Source organism: Centrocercus urophasianus, unplaced genomic scaffold (genome assembly GCF_019232065.1).
Source record: "Centrocercus urophasianus isolate 14NV4802_14NV808 unplaced genomic scaffold, USGS_Curo_1.0 seq_11, whole genome shotgun sequence".
NCBI lineage: Eukaryota > Metazoa > Chordata > Aves > Galliformes > Phasianidae > Centrocercus > Centrocercus urophasianus.
Genome location: NW_024884253.1, coordinates 71,501,184 through 71,523,654, shown reverse-complemented (window position 1 = coordinate 71,523,654; position 22,471 = coordinate 71,501,184).

Below are 22,471 nucleotides of genomic sequence, written 5' to 3'. Positions count from 1 at the left end.
ATAAGAAATTGAAATAAGATGTGTTTTACCTAACAACTTTGTGAAAGAGAAAGAAAAGAGAAATTGAGCTGTGGGGGAGAAAGAGACAGAGAAAGAGATCACCAATCTGGGTTCCAGCACTGAACCAGCTAATGTGGCTGAGTGAGGTCCTCAGTCTGTGAGAGTCCCCATCCAGAAGTTCCAAAGTCTCAAAGCCTCCCCATGCTTCTCTTGGGCATTCTTTTATGCTGCCTAGACTTAGGGGGTTAATCGTCACCAAGTTGGCCATAAAAAAGTTTGCAGTCAAAACTTTGCAGTAAACAAGAGATTTTAGGATAGAGCAAGACCCTCCTGTCTACACAGTGCTCCCTCCTCTGACCAGGTCTTCAGCCTTTAATCTGTTGTCATGGCAATGATCTCATCTTTCAAGTGAGAGATGAAGTGTGCTTTTTTTTTTTTTATTTGCTACACCAGCCTCTTACTTAGAAGCTTTTATTCCATACTTTTCTTCCTGCAGAGATATACCTTAAATAGGAAGCATGGGAGAATTTCAGTGGATCATTACATAATCCCTAGAGAAATATTCTCCTCCACTTCTGTTTCTGTATGGAAGGATAGTTTTGTGTGCAGTGCAGAATGGAAGCTTTTCAGTGCAACTTGAATACTTTTCTTGTGCAGGTGTGTAATTTTGCTTAACCTGAGACATAATACATATTTTCAATGAAACTACATTGAACTGCATCTCTGATTGTATGGTCCCTACTGCATGTATGTATAAATATTTCAAAACTACGAAGCAGGAAGCTGGTGAGCAAAGATTTTGCTAAAAGTTATTGCATAGTAGTATTTCTCCTTCTATTCAATTAATAATGTGTTTCTCTAACACTGTTGGAAAAAAAAAAAAATAAACACTTTTTGCAATCATATGCTCTGTGCTAATAATACTCTGTTCTGGAATTATATTTTAGTTTTTATGTATTTAGCATACTGGAAAATCAGATTATTTGTATACACATTAAATGAATGCATTCTCAATTATAATACAATTATGTTGTTTACAACAAGTGTAATTGCTAAAATCATGATAATATAGTAATTCTGCTTTCAAATCAAGATATTCTAGAGTTGAAGTAATCTAAATACTTAGGTCTGTTATTTTTTGTGTTTACTGTATGGTATGAGATTAACTTCTTATGCCATGCAAAATCACAAGAGATTTTTCAGTATAAGATTTTATGCTGTAAGATAATTCATTACTTTATTGTCCAGTGTCTGCATCATTTCTATTGTATAAGAATATATTAAATCAATAGGCATATTTCCTGCTAGTAAGTATATACAGTATCCCTACTCATCTGCCTTGTTCACTACATACACAAACTGAGGAATGCTTTTCTTTAAAAACATGTTTCAATGTACTTTTAATTATACATTAATCTTATAGCAAATATCTTTAAGTTCACAAGGCTATTTCTTGAATTATAAAGATAAGATGACAAGGAGTGTTCTATGATGAATATTCCTTTTTTTACATAGGGTGCTTGCTCTTCTAATTTTCCTTTGGGAACATGCTGCTCACACCTGTGATGTCTGTTTACATCTTATTTTTTTATTTACCATGTAGATGTGATTTGAGATATTAATAAAGATATAAAACATTGAATCTTTTTTCCACAGAATTTCACTAACATATGATATAGGAAAAATACACTTTCCTGAATTCTAAATGGCAAAAAAAGCTTTTGATTAGCCTGATGACCTAGAACTGAACTTGGAATAAAACTGAAAATGCTGGAGGAAGGATATGTTCAAACTAAGTGCATGTGGCTTTCCATCAAAAATATATTGCTATTGACCTGATGAACCCATTCTCATTCCAGCTGAAAGTTGAAGGTGGGGTATGGACATCCTTATGGAGTGTGTGAATTGCATTCATTGTTCTCACTAGTAGAAGAAGAAAAAAAATGATTCTACAGCTCTACTCAGTAACTAATGTTTGTATTTTCAGAATTCTATTTATATTTTGAATTTCTCCTGTTGCCAAATTTACTTGAATCTGGCCTATAAATTAAACATAGTAGGAAGCAGGGAGGGGGCTGACAGATAAGATGAATGGATAAAACATTCAAATGCATAAGCTTCATTTCCTCAGAAAAATAGAGTAAAAGAATGTCTGCATGTACTTGTTTAAGGGCATACTTACCAGTAGTTTCAGAACCAGCGCTAGTTCATATTAAGAGAGCAGATGCAGAACAAATCACATGGTAAAGGCCATTAAATTTCTTTTTATGAGATGTGATTTTGAACTATTGCCACCCATGGGACACAAGAAAGAAACTGGTAGGGAAAAATGAGAAAAAGTCCAGTTCTGGAACAAAAGACATGTGAGAAGAGCACAAACCTTGTGCAGTAGGGCTCCTGTCAGAACTTTCACTGGATGTACTAATGCCAGGGAGTTCACTAATAACAAGGGACTCAAAGGACTAAAGCTTGAAGTTTCAGAGGAAGAAATCAGTGGCAGCTCCTGCTAACCTCAGATGAAACTGCATTTGAGAGAAACTAGAATCCATGTAAATGTATGTTTTGTTCTCTTTATCTGTTAGAATGACAAGATCTTATTGGCAAAAGAAACTCCCTGCAAATGGATCCCAAAATCTTTTCCAAGTTTTCCAAGTATGTTGCATATCTAACATATGTACCCAAAACTTTCCAAGTTGCATGCAAATATTAAATCACAGCTTTCACTTGAAAATGATGTCATGTCTTGTTTTGTCATACTATTAATAGGATGAAATTCTTTAGACAGGTAGACTTAACTTCAGCGTGGCCATTTATTTGTTAGTACTTAAATTGAACTTAATGAACAAACGAGAAGCAAAAGAAGAGAGAGCTACCCTTCTGTTCAGAAAGATTGGACAGTTAAGACAATGAGGGATATGGATTAGAGGACATGGTGATGAGCTGATTAATGGACTAGATGATCTTGGTGGTCTCTTCCAACATTAATGATTGTACGATTCTCAGATAAAGAACCTTGTTTAAAAGTGTAGCTTCAACTAGGCCAAATGCCATAAATGATTCATCTCGCCCAAGGACACAGAAAAACTGAGTGGTACAGCTGTGATTAGTGCAGACTCACCAAATGGTGGTGAGGACTGCTGAATGCCTTTCTCCCAGTGGCACAAAATTACTGTTGATTAACTGGGATACTTTTGAAGCAAGCAGTTGAGATTTTCAGACCAAATGATGTTGAAAGAAGACAGAAAGAAACTATGTAAATTAGCCTTCAGCCAAGACACCGACTTTCACCTCTATACTGTCAGAGCAACAATGCCACTCTTTAGATAAGACAATAATACTGTCTCATCCTCAATAGACTTAAACACCTGGCATGGATACCACTTCATTAGCAGCTCAGCAGGAAGGCTGATATCTGCTGAGTTTCTACTTGAGTGTGCTCTAGAGGGATTTCATCTGAGCACTGAGTCAGCCTGATGCTAAGTACCTTTTGAGATCTGAACTCACAGCTTGAAGTGGCATAGGTACAAGTTCAATAGTCATGGTTAGGATGTTATTTCCATTTTAAGGGCTTCATTTCTGATGCTTATAACTTTCCAAACCATTAACCCCTGGAAAGAGCTTTTTCATACATCTCATATCGAGCTGAAATACTTAAAAAGTTTGATTAAATAACAATTTGGTTGCTACTAAGGTATCTGAATATAAGGTTAAAGGGGAATGACGAAGAATTTTATATCACGCAGCTTATGCATTACAAGTAACTTTTGTTTCTAGAAATAATCAGTTTAATTAGTGATGACGCAATTCAAGCTACCACAAAGCTTCTATCTCTATCAGATAACAATTACCCCAAATACGCTTTGTGTCATGGTTTTATGATTTTTGGTTAATGGTATTCCCCATCATAACATCATGTAGTGCACTGGGAGTTTAACTGTTAATGCTCAAGTTCCAGGTACTTGTCTGGAAGAGAAGAAGAACTACATTCCCCAGGGGGCTTTGTGGTCAGCAAGGAGATATAACTCCTAGCAAGGTCACCTAATCTTCTTCTAATCACCTGCTCTTCTTTGTTGACTCTTCGTCTCCCTGCTGCTCAACTGGACCGTACATCACACCTCAGCATTGTGGTGAGGCCTATCTACCTTTTGGACATTCTCTCTCTCTCATTATATTTGATTTAATCGCTTCAATTCTAGTTATATTGTATTATGGTGTGTTATCTTGCATTCCAATAATATATTTAGTAAATTAGCGATTCTCCTCAGATCATTGCTGCTTCTTAATTATTTTGGGATTCCCTATTCCCTTTTACCGGAGGCACGGATTTTGCAAAATCCCTTCACCCAGCTTGTCACAGAATTGGGTCAAACCAGCCTGTAAACCATTGACAACTTTGGCTTGTCAAAAGAGGCACATTTTTTTGTTGTCTTTTCTTCTTTTTGTGTTAAAAGAACTCACTGGAAAAAAAAAAAAACAAAAAAAACAAAAAAACCAAAACCAGAGGATACCTATTTTGCTAGAGAAGGTGAAAATTTCTTTGCAAACAAACTAAAAATACCCTGTGAAAAAAATGTCTGGGAACAGATTTTAGTCCTTCATTAAGATAAATAGTAGAACTGTTTTTATATTATTTTTGACAAATATTATTATTTGTTTTCTTGTATTCTAACAGCAGGAGAGCCTGAACACAATACATTCTATAGTCTCAAACTATCCAAAAATTCCAAGAGTTTCTCTAAATTCTTTTGGAATTAAAACAAATGAGAAAAACCTTGTTTTTAATTTAGGATTGCTGAAGATCAAGGTATGCACCCAAAAATGGGTAGAGAAGACCAAACGAAAGTCTGAAAAAAAAAGAAAAAAAATTTTTACTAGGCTGCTGAAGAGAAGATAGCTCTTATATGCTACCTCTCCATCTGACACCACCAGATATATAATTCATTATATACTCCACAGTCCTTCCTGCCTGTTTTCCTGCATCTCCTCAGTCTGCCATGTGGCTCTTATGCTCCTTTCAGAGGTTATTTTCTATCCATCTCCTTGCACTGCAAATTGACAATTGTTTTGCCTGGAGGCATGGTGATGGTCTCATTAAAACACCCAGGAAGTCATGGCTCCTTTGTTATTAGCAGCTGCACTTCCACAAGATATTTGAAAAGGTAGTTATCCAGTTAGCAATGATCCTATCAATATTAATAGAGTGTGAAAATCATATTGAAAAAGGAAAAATTCATAGACTTAGTCTTTAATCATGTTTCCACATAGCAAGCAACTGAGACTCATTAGGCATGTAATATAAAATCACTATAATTTACAGTGCTGTAGGTGCATTCCTGAATCTTAATATACAAAGCTATTTAAAAACTACTGCAGCTTAGACTCTTATTCACTGCAAAACAAATGCACTCTTATCAGGTTTTCTAGCTATTTCTTGCTCTGACATCACAAGGCTACAGGCTTTAAAATGTGATCACTTATACAAATTAAGATGACCTCCTGGTGTGTTGGTGTCTGTACCTCTTGAAAGACAATAGTTATATACAGAAAGATATAGAGAATAGAATCACAGCATCTTCCTTCTTTGATAGGTACTTTGAAAGGTACAGGTGGCATTCAAAAGTGCTCTGGGAGGGAGATGCTGACAATTTTGTTGTGGATAGGTAGGACTGAGAAGCTCTTTGATTAACATGCTCCAGAGTAGCAGGCAGAAGGAAAGAAAATATGAGAATAGTCAAAGATATAACTTCTACTTTTAGGTCGAACTTTGTGAGGGAGAAGAGTTCACAAGCAAACTGGAGATGCAGAATAACGTGAGTTTATTTCCTGACTGCATGTGTACACCCCATTTCTCTATGACTCCTTGCTGATCAGTGGAAGGGAAAAAAAAGTTCCAGAAGGCACCTAAGAACTGTTACAGAAGGCATACCCAGAAGCATCTGGGACAAAACAGTGTGAGAGACATTAACTGAGGAAAAAAATGGCTGCTAAAACTCCTGGGATAATCATCATGGGAGAAACACTTGTTAACTTGCTCCCCAGAAAGTACAATTTAAATATGGGATACCCTCATTTTATGCATGTAGGAAAATTGTCATCCAAAACACATTAGCTTTCTCCAGTAATTAAAAAACAGAAAACAGATCCCACATAACCACTAGCTGAAAATCAGAAAATGTTTTCTTAGTGTAATCATTTATGATTTTTATAGGATTACTATGATTTAGCTTCTTATGCAATTGGAGAGGAAAAAGGAGAAATACAGAGATTAAGATGAAGATAATGAAAATTTTAACAATATTTTTTTCTGGACTACGCAACTTGTTAACCCTTCTGATGTTAGAAACAGTCTTGAGATGCACTCTCAATTGTCAATGTACAGACTGGGAAATAATTTTTACACTTGCCTTTTCATCCATTTTCAGTTTTGTGCAATAGTGGGTGGTCAGATAAAGTGAAAAAGATGCTACCTCCCCATATTCACTTGTAGCTTAGCACAGGAATCATAATCCTTTCTTGGCTTTTGATTTTGTTTCTGTATAAAAGTTTGCTGGAATATAAGTTTGTCCTGGATGGAAAACTATTAAATAATTCAAAACCAAACTCCAAATATTGTTCACAATTGTCCCTGTAGATACTGTATGTACAGGAATGCATTTGCACATTCTAATAGGCAACAAATTCCATATTTTTGGCACTGAGGTTGAGTGCATAGTCAGCCTTGAGCAATCAAAATTCAAATAGATTTATTCTTCTGCTATTATGGTCTGTTTTTCTTTTGTTGCTGACTGCTTCACTGACAAGCCAACATAAAAATCAGGTATTTTCACTCTGCCCACACTTTACAGTAAGTTATTTTGCCAGTGAACACATAGCCTGGTAGATTATGATAAGAGAAGGAAAAATGGTTTTAAATTAAAGGAGGATAGACTTAGATTAGATGTCCAGATGAAGTTTTTCACTGAGAGAGTGATGACAAACAGGCACAGGCTGCTTTGAGAAACTGGATTCCCTATACCTGGAAGTGCTCAAAGCCAGGTTGTGTGGGGCCCTGGGCAACTTGATCTAATCTTAATTCAGTGATTGGCAACTGCTCACTGCATGAGGGTTGGAACTAATTGATCTTTGAGGTCTCTTCTGACTCAAGCCGTTATATAATTCTATGATATGTTATTTTCAGAATGTGATTATAAGCTCCACAGTGTTTTGAATGGGTCACGATAGTTAAAGCTTTCCTTTTAGACATGCATTCTTTTTATATATATAAACATATATATATTATTTTATATGACAGGACACCCTACATGGGGCCTAAAGACAGGATACTTTATTGTAGAAGAATTTGAGTAAGTGGTTACCATTGATATTCCTTATTTCGAGATCTTCCAGATGAAATTACAAGATGGACAGTCTATTCTGGTAGACCACAATCCTTTCTTCTTGAAATCTTGTGATTTCCACCCAGCATATGAAAGGAAATATTCCTATCATGTGAGCGAGTTCTGCTGCCTGTTACTGAATGGTGGGACTATGTATTTCATTGTAGATTCTTGCTTTGGTGTTTTCTTGGAGTAAGTAGTGGTTATGGTAGCACAAGAATTAAGTAGAAAATGAAGCTTACTTAATTCCAGTTCTTACATGTAGATAATGCTGCTCTGGGGGGAAAGAACTGAAGAAATAAGCCCAGGATGGACATGTAAGAAACTGGAAAATATTTGTGTTGAATGGTTACGGAGAGTAAACTTCTGTGGACTAAAGTATGACTTTAAAATGTTGTTGTCTTCTAGATGCCTTGTTTATGAAATATTGGGAAAAGTGCTGAGATTTCTATAGCTCTAAGCAACATTTCAGAATGAGTTAAGTTTCCTTCTCAATATTCTAGTGTTTGGGAATGGAACTATTCTATTCTGAAACTATATGTGTAATGGAACTGCACTATTCTGATGAAAATATTTTTAGCTTTGAATCGTGATACACAACATATGACAGATTTACTGAGCTCTTTGAAGGTGACAGAACACAGTTGCACTTCAGAAAGGTGTTAAAATATAATGGTATTGAAAGAAGGGGGAAGGACAGAAACGTGGAAGACTTTTTTGAATAGTGTCAAACTTCTTTAGAAACAATTTGTGCTTCATCATAGTGTCTGTTTCTTCCTTGACACTTTCTGATGTATCATTTTTTGCTGTTAATTGCCAGTGAAAAGCATGGAGAAAGTGCATGGAAAATGTGGAGAAACATTCTTTGAGTATTAATTGCTGTTTACAGATACTGTCGCATATAATGCACATAGGCTTTTTTTGTGAGTGTTCACTAAAGCAACATCTCAATATGGTATTAACATTTAGTTTTTCTGTTTGCATATTTGATAAAAATTAAAATGTTCTTTCTCAATTTTCTTACAGTGATACTTAGAATGAGTGTTAGGCCAAAACTCTTACAAAACCAGAACTCTTGGATGTCTTTGGCTAACAATAGCCATGGAGGTGAAATCTATACTTGCATCTAAAAGGTATTTACATATGCAGTTGAAATAGTTGATGACATCTCTGCATAATATTCCTTGCTTTGTATAAAAGTAGTTTGAAAATACAGCTGCTCCAAAGTTTTCAATATTACTGAGAAATGACAGCTAAACAGGATAATTTCATTGTCTCCCTTTCTCTTTCATTGTTATTAATGAATGGTGACATAAAATGGAATTAAACTCAAAAGGAGAGTTTAAAGAATAAGTATAAAAATAACTGGCTTATGTTAATTAAAAATGAAATAATCCTCAGCCAGTAAGCTATTACATAAAATAAATAATAAATAAATATTAAATATAATAAATAATAAATATTTTCTTTTTAAGGTCAGAAAATTCGATGTTCAGCTATCATTCTGGCTTCTCTCTTAAAAATTATATATATATATATATTTGTTTATTTATTTGCATATTCTTCTGTAGGATTCCTGAACCACTGGTGTGCATTCTAGCCTTTCTTGATTTTGCTGGTAGTAACTTTGTATTATTACGAGACTGATTATAGCCCTAGTGATCAAAAATTCCTTGCAGTGTTGTGGCTGTTTACCCGGTGGGTTGTTCATAACAGTTTGCTTCCCAATAGTTTTAAAGAAATTGATTTACTAATCTTCCATATTCTTTTGTAAACTCTGTGATAGCCTGTGTTTTACAGGCAGATGGCATTTCTGCCGTCTAATTCTGGAAATGACTTTTCTAGAAATGCTGAACAACACTTTATTTTGCTATGTAGAATTATAATTATTTTGACCACTGAAAAACTGCCAAACTGGATTGTAGCTATGTTTTATCTTTTCAGTGGGCAACAGCTCTTCTTCTGGGAAAATGTTATAGAAAATTCTTGGCAATGAAATGTAAGACCCACTAGATTTCATCTGGTTCAAATTAATTTTTCAGGAGGATAGCTAGAACAAGGGTAAGCTCTGAGCCTCTTCTAAGATCAGATTGCTCATGAAACAAATTGTCTAGAAATTAACTGCGTTAATTGAGACCTGAATTCCTAGAAGTAGCAAAATACTGACAACATTCACCTGACATTCACCTGGAAAAACATCTTTTCTATACAAACCACTTAAGCCTTATTGGCTAGTAAGCTGCAATGATGCCACTTGGGAGGGCATTGTAAAAATAGTTACTTTTTGGTGGGGGGGAAAAAAAAAAAAGCAGGAGTCAAATTGTAGCAGACTCTCTTTGGAACTGAAACACAAGATCAGGAAAGAAGACAGAAAATTATTTTCCTGCTGTAGGGCATTGTTGTTCCTAGTCACCTGATCTATTGTAAATAGATTTAAGACAAACTGTGTTATTTTTCTCTTCCCTTCCTTTTTTTCTCTTACTTGTTACTCAACACTAGCCTTGAGGTGGAAAACTAAGTTGACTCTTATTGCACTAGTTAAGAAACTTCCCAATGCACAAGATGTATCCTCAGCAGTAAGATGGGTTTTCAAACTGAATATAAGCCTCCTATATGCCACACTAATAGATGTACACTAATAGATGCCTTTATAAAGTCATTAAAGAAAGAAATACAAAGAAGTGGCATGCATCAATATTTAATACACATAAAATTATGTTTCATTTCAACTAAAAGCTAAATAAATGCCTCACATCCAGTGTTGTGAGGGTGACATAATTCTGGAGGAAAAATTAGATTAATCATTCAGTATTTACTTCTGTTGTATACTGATTCATTTTCCATCTTGGTGTATTTGCTAAAAGCATCTATAAACTACAATCATTTAAAAATTTCAGAGCTTAAATTTCACAAGATTACCTTTAAGAACAAGCTCTCTCTCTAAAAAATAAAAAATTAAGATTTTTACATTGTACAATCATCAGCTCCCTCAAAATGAAAGATTAATCAAATTCTTGTGATACCACCTATAAACTAAGTCTATGCAACATTATTTAGCTGATTTAAGCCGTCTGTAACAACCTTTTTATATGCAGCTGGAGCACAATGAATCTGTTTCCAGGATTTCAATTTAGTTTAAGGAGTATATTTAATTTTAAGGTTTCAATTTAATTTAGGACTTCAGTAAGTGAAGAGTCTAGGCAGGATCACAAGATATAATGCTGAGCCAGAAGTTCAATGGGAAATCTCTCATTGACTTTAATAGTATGTATTTATGCTCATCATTATTTCATATTTATATAATTAATCATAACAGTAATAGTATATAACATTAGCAGATATATTGGGCTCTGATCCTGAAAAGACTTACATGGCACAGATTCCTGACACTTAGAGAAAATCCTCTGATCAAATGAGAGCTAAAACTAATCATTACTAACATTTTTTTTTTCCTAGAGACAGATGTTGTTTATAGAAAGACCATATAGAGAGTCTCCATGACTTCAGTAAGAGGATTAAGAACATGTGGAAGCATCTGGCTAATACAAGCAAAATCATTTGGTTAAAATTTCACATTCAAATGTTGTGATACAGACAGAAGTATTTAAGAAGCAATTTAGAATCTTATATGGCATGGATGTGTTATATTTAAAATAAAAATTTATGTTTTACAAGAAAACACAAAAGTACCATTTTTAATTTTTACGTGTGCTCTCCATCTAAGGTAGGAAAGAGGAGTTTTAATTGTTTCTTGTGACAATACTAATCTAACCAGAGCATTTTATTTTTATTTTTTAAGTTTATTTACATTTTTTACGTAGTTCCTATACCAGGTAAAGCAATTACAATGCACTACTTCTCCAGTGTTTTCTACTTCCTTACAAACATTCAGTGTAATGGCAGTAGTGACTTGCACAAATCCTTGAGAAGGAAGGATAGTGCACTCAGTCTGTATTTCTGTGTCCAAATGATTATTACGAGGATTGACGTAATAACTAATTTTTCATAGCTGTACCTCAAGTTTATAATGGAGCCCAAGTATAATGGAACACAAATTTCTTCCCAGATAGAAGTTCTAATGAAGCTTTGTTACCTACAGACAGAATTACAAGTATTCCCACCACAGCATGTCATTGTTACTACACTGCACTTTACTCTCCAATCTCTGTGCTAAGTGTATTTTCTTGTCGCCCCTAAACAGGCCATAGTATACACTTGTCCTTGCCACATGTTCAGCAATTTCACAGTCATACTGCAACTGTTTCTCCACTCTTCATCCTTCTTTTCATGGTGGGGCCAATCCCATGACTGGAGTGCTGTGGTGGATGGCTACAAGCTCTCCAGAAGGAATAGACAAGGAAGGAAGGATGGTGGTGTGGCTCTTTATATGAAATCGTGTTTTGATGTTGAAGACGTTGAGGTTGGGAATTATATAGTTGAGTGTCTATGGATAAGGATCAGGGGGAAGGCCTGTAGGGGTGACATCTTGGTGGGGGTCTGTTATAGACCAGGTTCAGGATGATGGATAGATCAAGATGAAGAGAAGAATGAGGCATCCTGTGTGCAGCTTGTGAAAGCTGCGCAATCGCCAGCGCTTGTTCGCATGGGAGACTTCAATTTCCCTGATTTATGTTGGAAATATAACACAGCACAGAGGATGCAGTCCAAGAGGTTTCTAGAGTGTGTGGAAGATAACTTCCTTACATAGCAGGTATGAGAGGTGGTGCCATGCTGGACCTGCTCTTCACTAAAACTGATGGGAGATGTGAAGGTTGGGAACTGTGCTGGTTGGGCAGAGCGACCATGAAATTGTAGAATTCTCTGTTCTTGGAGATGTCAGAAGGATGACCAGCAAAACGGATATCTTGAACTTCCAGAGGGTGGGCTTTGATCTGCTCAGGACGCTTCTTGCTGGGTTGCTCTTTAAGGGTAAATGGGTCCAGGAAGCCTGGGCACTCCTCAAGATGGAAATCTTTAAGGTGCAAGAACAGGCTGTTCCTGTATGCCGTAAGGCAAGCTGTAAAGGAATAACATGGGTGTGGATGAACTAAGAACTATTGCTGAGACTCCAGAAGAAATAGAGTCTATGTCCTCCCCAAGGCTACTTGGGGAGATTGCAAGGAACTTGCTAATGTATGCAGGCAGGAAGTTAGCAAGGCAAAAATCCAGCTTTAACTCAGATTGGCCACTGCAGTAAAAGATAATTAAAAAATCCTTCTACAAATATATCAGTGGTAAGAGAAGGACCAAGGAGAATTTCCTTCCTTTACTTGATGCAGCTGGGAGTGTGACCACTGAGGATAAGGAGAAGGCTGAGGTCCTTGATGCCTTCTTTACATCGGCCTTTAATAGGCAGATCAGTTATCCTCAGGGCACTTTGTGCCCTGATCTGGAAGTCTGGGATGGTACACAGAATACATCCCCAGTGATTCAGATGGAGACACATAAAGAGCTCCTTCTCCATCTGGACTGTCACAAGTCCATGGGACTGGATGAGCTTCACCCTTGGGTGCCAAGCCACTTTCCACCATCTACCAGTGCTTCTGGTTATCTGGAGAGGTCCCAGAAGACTGGAGGTTTGCCGATGTGACTCCCAACTACAAGAAGGAGGGGAGGAACTGGGGAACTACAGGCCTGTCAGCCTGAACTTGATAAGGAAAAATAATGGAGCAAATAATCTTGGGTGAGATCACACAGCACGTGCGTGGCATCCAGGGGATCAGACCCAGCCAAAACGGGTTCGTGAAAGGCAGGTCATGACCAACCTCATCTCCTTCTAGAACTGGGTGACCAGACTGATAGATGAGGGAAAGGCTGCTGTTGTAGTCTACCTAGACTTCAGCAAAGCCTTTGACACGGTCTTTCATAGTATTCTCCTGGCTGCCCATGGCCTGGGCAGGTATACCCTTCTTTGGGTAAGGAACTGGCTAGAGGGCCATGCCCTCTAAGAACTAAGTCCAGCTGGTGACCTGTTACAAGTGGTGTCCCCCAGGGTCGGTACTGGGACCCATCTTATTTAATATCTTTATTGATGACCTAGATCAAGGCATTGAGTGCACCCTCAGTAAGTTTGCAGATGACACCAAGCTGGGAGGTCGTGTTGATCTGTAGGGGGGCCCTTTGGAGGGATCTAGATGAAGTTGGATTTCTGGGCTGAGGTGAATGGGAAGAGATTCAACAAGGCCAATTGCCAAGGTCCTGCACTTTGGCCACAATAACCCCATGCAATGCTACTACAGGCTTGAGATGAGTGTCTGGATGACTGTGAAAAGGAAAGGGACCTGGGGATGTTGGCTGATGTTTGGCTGAACATGAGCCAACAGTGTGCCCAGGAGGCCAAGAGGGCCCATGCCTTCCTGGCCTGCATTAGAAATAGTGTAGCCAGCAGGATCATCAGCTCTGGTGAGGCTGCAGCTTGAGTATTCATCACTTGAGTGAATATATTGAGTATGGAGTTCAGTTTTGGGCCCCTCACTACAAGAAAGACATTGAGACCCTGGAACATGTCCAGAGAAGAGCAACTGGTAAGGGGTCTGGAGCACAAGTCTTATGAGGAGCAGCTGAGGGAGCTGAGATTATTCGGTCTGGAAAAGAGGAGGCTCAGGAGAGACCTCATTGCACTCTACAACTTCTTGAAGGGAGGTTGTGATGAGGAGGGATATGGCCTCTTCTCCCAGGCAACAAACAGGACCCAAGAAAACGGCCACAAGTTGTGCCAGAGGAGATTTAGATTAGATATAAGGAAAAACTTTTTCTCTCAGATAGTGGTCAGGCACTAGAATGGCCTTCCCAGTGAGGTGGTGGAGTCACTGTCCCTGGCATTTGGATAACATGCTACAAGATATGGTTTAGTAATTTGTGGTAGCAACAGTAATGGGAAGATGGTTGGACTGGATGATCTTGTATGTCCTTTGCAACTTGTGATTCTACGACTCTATGATTTGCACTACTAGACAAGCAAACATCAGTCCTTGGCATCCAGTGCCCAACCTAGCAAATATGTTCTGGTTGCCTAGGTACTTCTATTCTGCTACATCACAGCACTGACTAAGCTGAAAACTCAAACTTCTAGATTCACATCAGAGAAGACAACAACCTTTCTCTTTATATGAATAGGGATGCATATTAGTTTGAAGACTGTGAGGCACCTTATCAGATTTGGCTGGAATATCTTACCATGTCCCCTATATCGTCTGGATTTGGTACCTTCTAACTGCCATCTGTTCAGGCTGATGAAAGATGGACTGCATGTGCAACATTCTCCTAGCAATGATGCCATCATTGCAGCTGTGAAACAGTGTGTCACCTGGTGCAGATTTTTGCAAACACAGCATGCAAGCTCTTTTTTGTCACTGGTGAAAATGCATAGCTAACAGTGGCAACTATGTTGGAAAAGAATTGCTTTGTAGTTGAGAATTTGCTCTGTCAAATAGTGTTTTTGTGCTCTTTGCATCTGTTGTACTTTCCATGGAAATAAATCAGAGGTATGATATTTGGAGCAACCTACATAGAATATACCAAGGTCCAATCATTTCTAGAGAGCATCAAACAATTGTACATAACTACAAAAAAGAATGGATGTCACAGCATGTCCTCTACTGTGACTCATGCAGCTGTTTGACTTCACAATTTTTTTATCTGAAGACAGCTGTACCTAGCTAGTTTTTATGCAGCATTCCAGTCATAGCCATGCAGCAGGGTCTGGCAGCTTTGACTGGATTAGATGAAGCAGACCTTTGGAGCTAATTCTTGGTTATATAACAGTTCACATCTCATTCTTCTCTTTCTCATGGTCCCAATCTAGCTGTTGCCTTGCAATAGTGATACTTCTGTTCTTATTATTATTTTTAGCAAAACACCTCACAATGAAGCTGGAAGTTTCCTCTATTCCTTTAAGAATCTGCATGGAGTATACCTGTTACAACACTTTTTTTTCCAGGTTTGAATCTGGTACAAAATAAGCAGTGAATACTGAATACTACATCTTGTGAATAAGAAATGCATTAAAATATATTTGGCATCCCACTTGTAAACATGTTTACTAGTACTCTTGATCCTTTGAACAGTTGCAAGTTACAAGGAATCCTTACTGAACACAGCACACCAAGTAAAATCTCTACTGTTTAAACAAACAAACCATAGGGATATTCCCCACAGGGGAAAACCCAGGTGAATTAGTCAGTCTGTCAGCTTGAGTGTTTCATGTCTATATCAGTTTACAACAAAACTCATTTTTTCACAGAGGAATATTTCTTCTATATTATGTTGCTTTACTAATTTCTTGTCTCTAAGACCCAAGCATGGCATACAATACTGCCACTTCTGGTTTAACTTTGTGATCTCTCATTCTTCAGTTATTCCCTAATGTTGAAACTCTTTTGAGCTGTCTCATTTCTCCATAACTCTTGTAAATGCCTAAATTTTTTTTCGTATGAGATGACTTTTCCCCAAAGGGAGAAACATTAAAGCACAAAGTATAAATGAACCAAGCTAGAAAAGTAAGAAAAGCTTTTTCCAAAAAAAAAAACATAAAGAAAAAATTTTGATCCTTTTATTTCTTCATGAAGAGTTTTAATGTCATCAGAAGGGGCCAAGACACACATTTTAACTTTGGATGTGAGCTCATTTGCTGTCTGAATCCTTCTTGTTTTTGGTTCAAAGCTTGCTTTCTGAGGCATTTCTTGTGATAAGACTGACTTATCTGGGAGGTGAGAGGTGAGTGTTGTCATATGGCAGTCGGCATCAATGTGTGGACAATTTTACATTTGGAAGCATTTTCTGGAGCTGTCTGCCTTCAGAAGAGAGTGCTCAGGACTGTTTACCGGTGGAAAATCTGGCCTGTGACAAATAACTCCAGCTTGCTATGGGAGATCGTGGGATGATACCACTGCATCCTGTGAAGGCAAGATACGAGTGGTGCCTCCCTGTTCCCTCTTATCTGCTAGCAAGGCTCAGAAGATGAAAACAAAAGGAGTTCCTGCTGAGATCCAAAGGCCAGAAGCTGTCACTCCAAAAAGAGCTGACTCAACTACTTTGGACTTATAAATAAGTTTGTACTTCCATTGGAAAGCATCACTGTTGTCACCGTTATCTCCATTGTCACAGTCATCACAGTCATTGATTGTCAGTCAAACAACAATGCCCAACAACCCACCACTACTGAAGATCAATGACTGAACTATGAATGATGCTGGACCCATGGTGGTGACTATCTCTCTCTTGCTCTCTACAAAGACTCTACAGAGATTATTTCTTATCTTTCCTATCACCCATCTCCCCTTCCCCACCTCCCTAAATGACTAGGATTTGTAATAAACTGGTTGGACCAACATTTGAACCATTGTTTCTTAATCTCACATTGGCTATACACATATAAAAGAACCTTCTCTCCCTCCTATAAATTGGGAGATGCAGGTCACCATGGATTTAAACATTTTAAACATAATTTTTGCCCTCATTCGCTATTTTCAGTAAGATTTTCACCTGACAACAACATGAGGGGGTTTGTAGCAAAGAACTATAAGCTACCTGTGATGTAAGGCAGTTTTAATGAAGAATTTTTGTCCCACATTCTTGAAGAAATGAGGTGTATGCCATTATAATATTTCTTCATCTTTATATTTGTGTTTCCTAACAACTTTGAACATCTTGGTCATTTCTGTTGAATTTGGCTAATGGTAAAATTTGTCAGAGAAATTATTCTACAATTCAGCCAGTTAAAATTGGCAATTTAATAAAGAAATATTATTGAGATAAAAGCAGTGATAACTTCTTGGGCACAGAGAACTACATGGAGCTATGTCAGAAAAGATTGGGAATTTTGGGTAGTCTATGTGGTGCCAGGATTTGGACTCCACAATCCTTGTGGATCCCTTCCAACTCATGATATTCTATGATTCTATGGTACTGACTCTGTATGTCTTCCAGAAGAAAGTTAACAGTTAGCTAATCAGTATACTTGCTACAGCTCTGAAGTAAACCCTAGATTTTGTTTGTTTGTTTGTTTGTTTTCTATTGACCATAATGAGAGGTGAGAGGGAACCTTGTGCAAGGGAGAAAAGAGAAGGTCGTCAAGAGAGGACATCAACAGAGACCAAAAACACAGGTGAGATGAATGATTAGGGAAAGTGTAACACTTCATAAAAAAATCAATGTCATGATCTCTGCTTTTTGGGCACTGACTTCTATTGGAAGGAATTGTCTAGAAGGTTGCTGCCAAAGGATTGTGGCCAATGGTTCTATGTTGAGCTGAAGGCTGGCAATGTGCAGTGTTCCCCAGGGGTTCATCTTGGGTCCAGTGCTCTTTAACATATTTACCAATTACATAGATAATGGGATTGAATGCACCTTCTGCAAGTCTGTTGATGATGCCAAGGTGAAAAGTGAGGTTGAAAGGGCAGAAGGGGTGCCACACAGAGGGACCCTGGTTAACTCAGAAGGTGGGCTCTTGTGAACATAATGAGATTCAATAAAGCAAAATGAACTTGGGTCGAGGCAATCCCAGTTATGTATACAAACTGAGAGAAGAACTCCATGAGAGTAGCCCTGCAGAGAAGTACTTTGTGGTTCTGGCTGACAAAAAACTGAAGATGAGCCAGCAGTGTATGCTACCAGCCCAGAAGGCCAATGCCTTCCTGGGTTCCATCAGAGGAGGGGCGACCCACAGGACCAATAGGAGGTGATTGTCACCCTCTATTCTGCCCTCATAAGGCCCCCAGAGGGAGTACTGCATTCAAATCTGAGGCCCCCAGTATAGGAAAGAGGTGGAGCTTTTGGAGAGGAGGGACCCAAAGATGATCTAAGGACTTGAGCACCTCACCTATGAAGATAGGTTGAAGGAATTGAGTTTGTTCAGGCCGGAAAAGAGAAGGCTGTGAGGAGACCTGTGGGTAGCCTTCCAATGTTTAAAGGAAGTTTATAAACATGGCTGGATAGTGATAGGACAATGGGGGATGGTTGTAAAATAAAGGAAGGGAGATTTACATTAGATGTCAGGGAAGTTTTTACTGAGAGAGTGATGAAGTGCTGAAACATCACTCAGACAGGTTATAGATGCCCCATCTCCGGAGGCGTTTATGGCAAGGTTGGAAAGGGCCATGGGCAATCTGATTTAGTACTTGATCTAGCAGCTGGCAACTCTACCAGTGGAAGAAGGTTAGAACTTGATGATTCCTGAGGTCCCTTACAATCCAAGTCATTCTTTGATCCTATGATCCTATGATTCTATGATTCCCTTCAGTAGCCATACTGTAAAAATACCATCAACAAATGAGAAAGTAACAAAGAGAGCTAAGCTATTACAATTTTCATAGTTTATGTGCCTTTAAATGTAAGGATGTAAGAAACTGATATATCAGATGTTGCTGACAGGTAGTGTGAATGTCAAAGACATCATGGGGGGATTTCTCTGAGTCAGGTTATTGAATGACAAATGGCAGCAGATTTATCAGTGAAGCATTGTATCTTGAGAGAGGCATCATTTCCTGGTATCCACTGATCAAAAAAAGGGAATTGCTAACTCACACAGGGTCAAAGTGCAACAATTAAGATATTTGGACTCCTTTTTCATCATTTTCAAGGTTGCTGTTGCATTTTATCTTCAGTCTGAGAATGAAGAAACACAATCTGACATAGAAATTGTGAAAGTTATCTGATCTTGTGTTGCAACATTTACTTTGGGTGAAATCCAAATAAAAACTTTTTTTTTTTTGAGTGGTTCTAATCTTTAATGAAGATTCCTTTCTTAATTTGCTACAAGAGAACAAAAAGTCTGAAGGTAAAAAATAAGCATATGAAATGTTCATTTTCTTCCAGACCCCTGTGACAGCTATTGAAACTGAATCCAAACCAAAATTAGAACTCATTTCACCTCAAAGCCAAAATCTAATCTCCTATTTGGTGCCATTCATTTTGCATAGTTGTATTCAAAGAACTTAAATGACTCACTAGCACATTTGCTTCAAATCTTTCTGGAAAGGAAGTGAATAGCAATTTTGAATATGCTTCCACTGCATATCTGCGAGCTAGCATGAACAGACAGATGGATAATGGGACAGATAGGTAGAATTAACTATAATCAAAATAAAAGGTGAACAGAAAATGCTGTGAAAAATTATGTCTGCCCTCAAAATACTGGCTTTGTGGAGAGATGCTTGTTTCTATTCCCCTTCCTTTAATGTCCAAGAGTAGAAATTATTAGAAGAGATTTTATATTGGCTTGCATATGTAAAATCTGTAACCATTTTTATTTATTTTATAGGTGTATACAAAATAAAATATACTATATTTATATGGCTGAATCTCCCTGTGCACATAGTCATGTAAGTAATATATAAATATGAATCAGCATGTATGCAATAAAGAGACAGAATTTCCTTCCTCTGATCTGCATTGCAGATATCCTTTCTACACTGGAGAAACGTGTTAGATATTCTGCAGTCATTTTGAGTGCCGTGTAGTCTAACAAAATTTGCATTAGATTTCTACAATTTATATGATCGATATAGTGACAGTCATTTGCTATGTAGTCATCTTGCTCTTGGTATTTATTTATTCATTCCTTAATTATAACACTTACAATGTAGAGTTTTGCAAATCGAATGTTTCAGAATATGAACATTAAAATATACATTGTTGAGGAATTTCTGTTCCGTTAAATACCAAAAAAAAAAAAAAAAAAAAAAAGAAGGTTCTGCCATGTACTCCAATTATGACTCACCCTGTTTCTGAAAGTTTGCAGGATCATGACTTGATCCTGCAGGATCTAAGGCATCATTTTCCCCGGTTAACACTTTTCAGATCTAAATGAATTATGTGGGTTTTTTGTGTGTTTATGTGTCAATGAAAGGGCATTATATTTTCAAACAGATCTTAATTATGTTTTTGGGGATTAGTAATTTTGAACTTCAAAGCAGTATTTCAAGTATATAATGGAGTATGTACATATTAACATGTTCATGAGCAAACAAAGATATCTTAATGTCAATTGATTTCAGACAAAGTTAATGAATTAATTAAATGGAAAGCATTTCACAGGAACATTGGTGGCACCTTTGTGTATAGCTAGAGTTAATGATGCTTCTGACTTTTTTACCAATAGTAACACATCTTACTGGAGACAGAGGATTTGACACTTAATATTTTGACTTCTTCATGAATCTGCAAGGAAATAATACTTTTTCCTTCAAGGCAATGCTGCAATAAAATCTGGTGCAATGAAAAATGAAGGTCTCAATTTTCAGAGAGCTTCAGGATATTAGTCTGAATCCTTATTGTTTTAAAGTAGCTTTGGAGTTTCTACAAAGTTACAGCTTTTAGTACAGAATGAAAGCAGGAGTCATTCTTCATCTCACATGAACTTTCAATTGTTTTGCTGTTTTTAAGACTTGAAAAGAAAATATAGTCTGAGAATTTATGATGGGAATTACTCTTTTGGCATGGAACTCAGGTTAATTGTTTGCATGTGCATCAACAGATGTATTGCAATTACTTCAACATTTGGCTGCCTGAAAATTCAATACAGATATTTTGCTCTACTGAAATGTTATGCAGTATGTAAATCTTTTCTTCAAATGTAATCTGTTGACTGTATACTCTTCCTTTTCCTTGCATTATGATTAAATGTTGTGACACAAATCTGTCATTTTCTGTTGGTCTTACTTTATAGGTTATTTGCTACAAGAAGTTTCTCAACATGTATTTATTTGTGTGGAAACCAGCATTTAAGACTGGCACTGCTCTTCTTCAAAAAATGTGGTAAAGATCTACTTAATATACAACATCATAAGAACTTTTATGAGAAAGAAAATAAATAAATCATAATTATGCTTTAGGATGTAGTGAAGAAAAAGAATTGTATCTTCATGACAAGGGAAGATCCTTCCAAATAAAAGAATTACATGAAGGTCTAGATACTGTAAACAACAATCGAGTAAGTCCTTCATATCATATCTAAAAACAAAAAAAATTTCTTACCTGTGTAATAAAGCATAGGATAAAATTACAAAGAAGTAACCTGCTCTTAATAGAGAATATAAATAATAAATAGTTATATTTCATATGTTTTTTGCTTGGAAGGATAACTCTGCCTCTGTCATCATTCATTTTTTTTTTTTTTCCCCTCTTCAAATGAAGCATAAGTTATATAGGAAGAATGAAAAATTAGAGCTGAGCTTTTTGAGAAACATCATTTCATCATGATTCTTACATGAACTACAGATCAAGTAATAGAATACGAATATGTGAGAGATGTATATATACATTATAAATAACTAATGTACATAAAGGAAATTAAAAATCTGTACTCCTTTACTTGATTTACACTAATAATTGGAGATTTCCCAGTGGACTTATCCGAAGTAACTCAGATCTTTAATAAATTTTCATTTTTCAGATACGAAACACTGAAATAAAATTAGAATTATAGAAACATTAGGAATAATAATTAGTAGTGACAATTATTATTTATAGGACACTATGAAAAAACATGAGAAGTTTAGATTCTTAATTAGATAAAGTCTTGGTGATTTGGTGAGGATAACAAAATTGTATGGGTTTTTAAGAACATCACTAATTCCATCTTATTCTTCAGTGGAAACAATGACCATGATGGCTTAACAAGGGCAGACGATTCTAATCAATGACAAAATTTATCTATTAAAAATAGAACTAGCTAATGTCTATTCATGGTGTACTTTCTACTTCTTCATCATTCACTTTCATTCATTTGTTCATTTGGCCTATAAACCACAAAGAATTCTTCCTTCTGCATCTTTCATTTTACAATTCTCTTCAAGGTAGTTTCATAGAGCTGCTTCTTCCAAATACAAAATTATTGTCCTTTGCTAGTTGTGGGTGTTCCCTGAAGACTATGCGTAGTACCTTAGGCAGCAAGACAGAATTCATCTGACAAGGGAAATAACATTCAGCAGATGATGTAGGTTATGATGTTCTCAACATTTAGGAGGGACAGCAACAATAAAAGGCAGCAGTTTCCATTCCTCTGCATCTGTACAAGTCAATTGTCATTACATTCAGCTATAGTAACAACAGCCTCCTGCTCCTGAGCTGCAGGCGAGGTATATTTTTCTCTATCA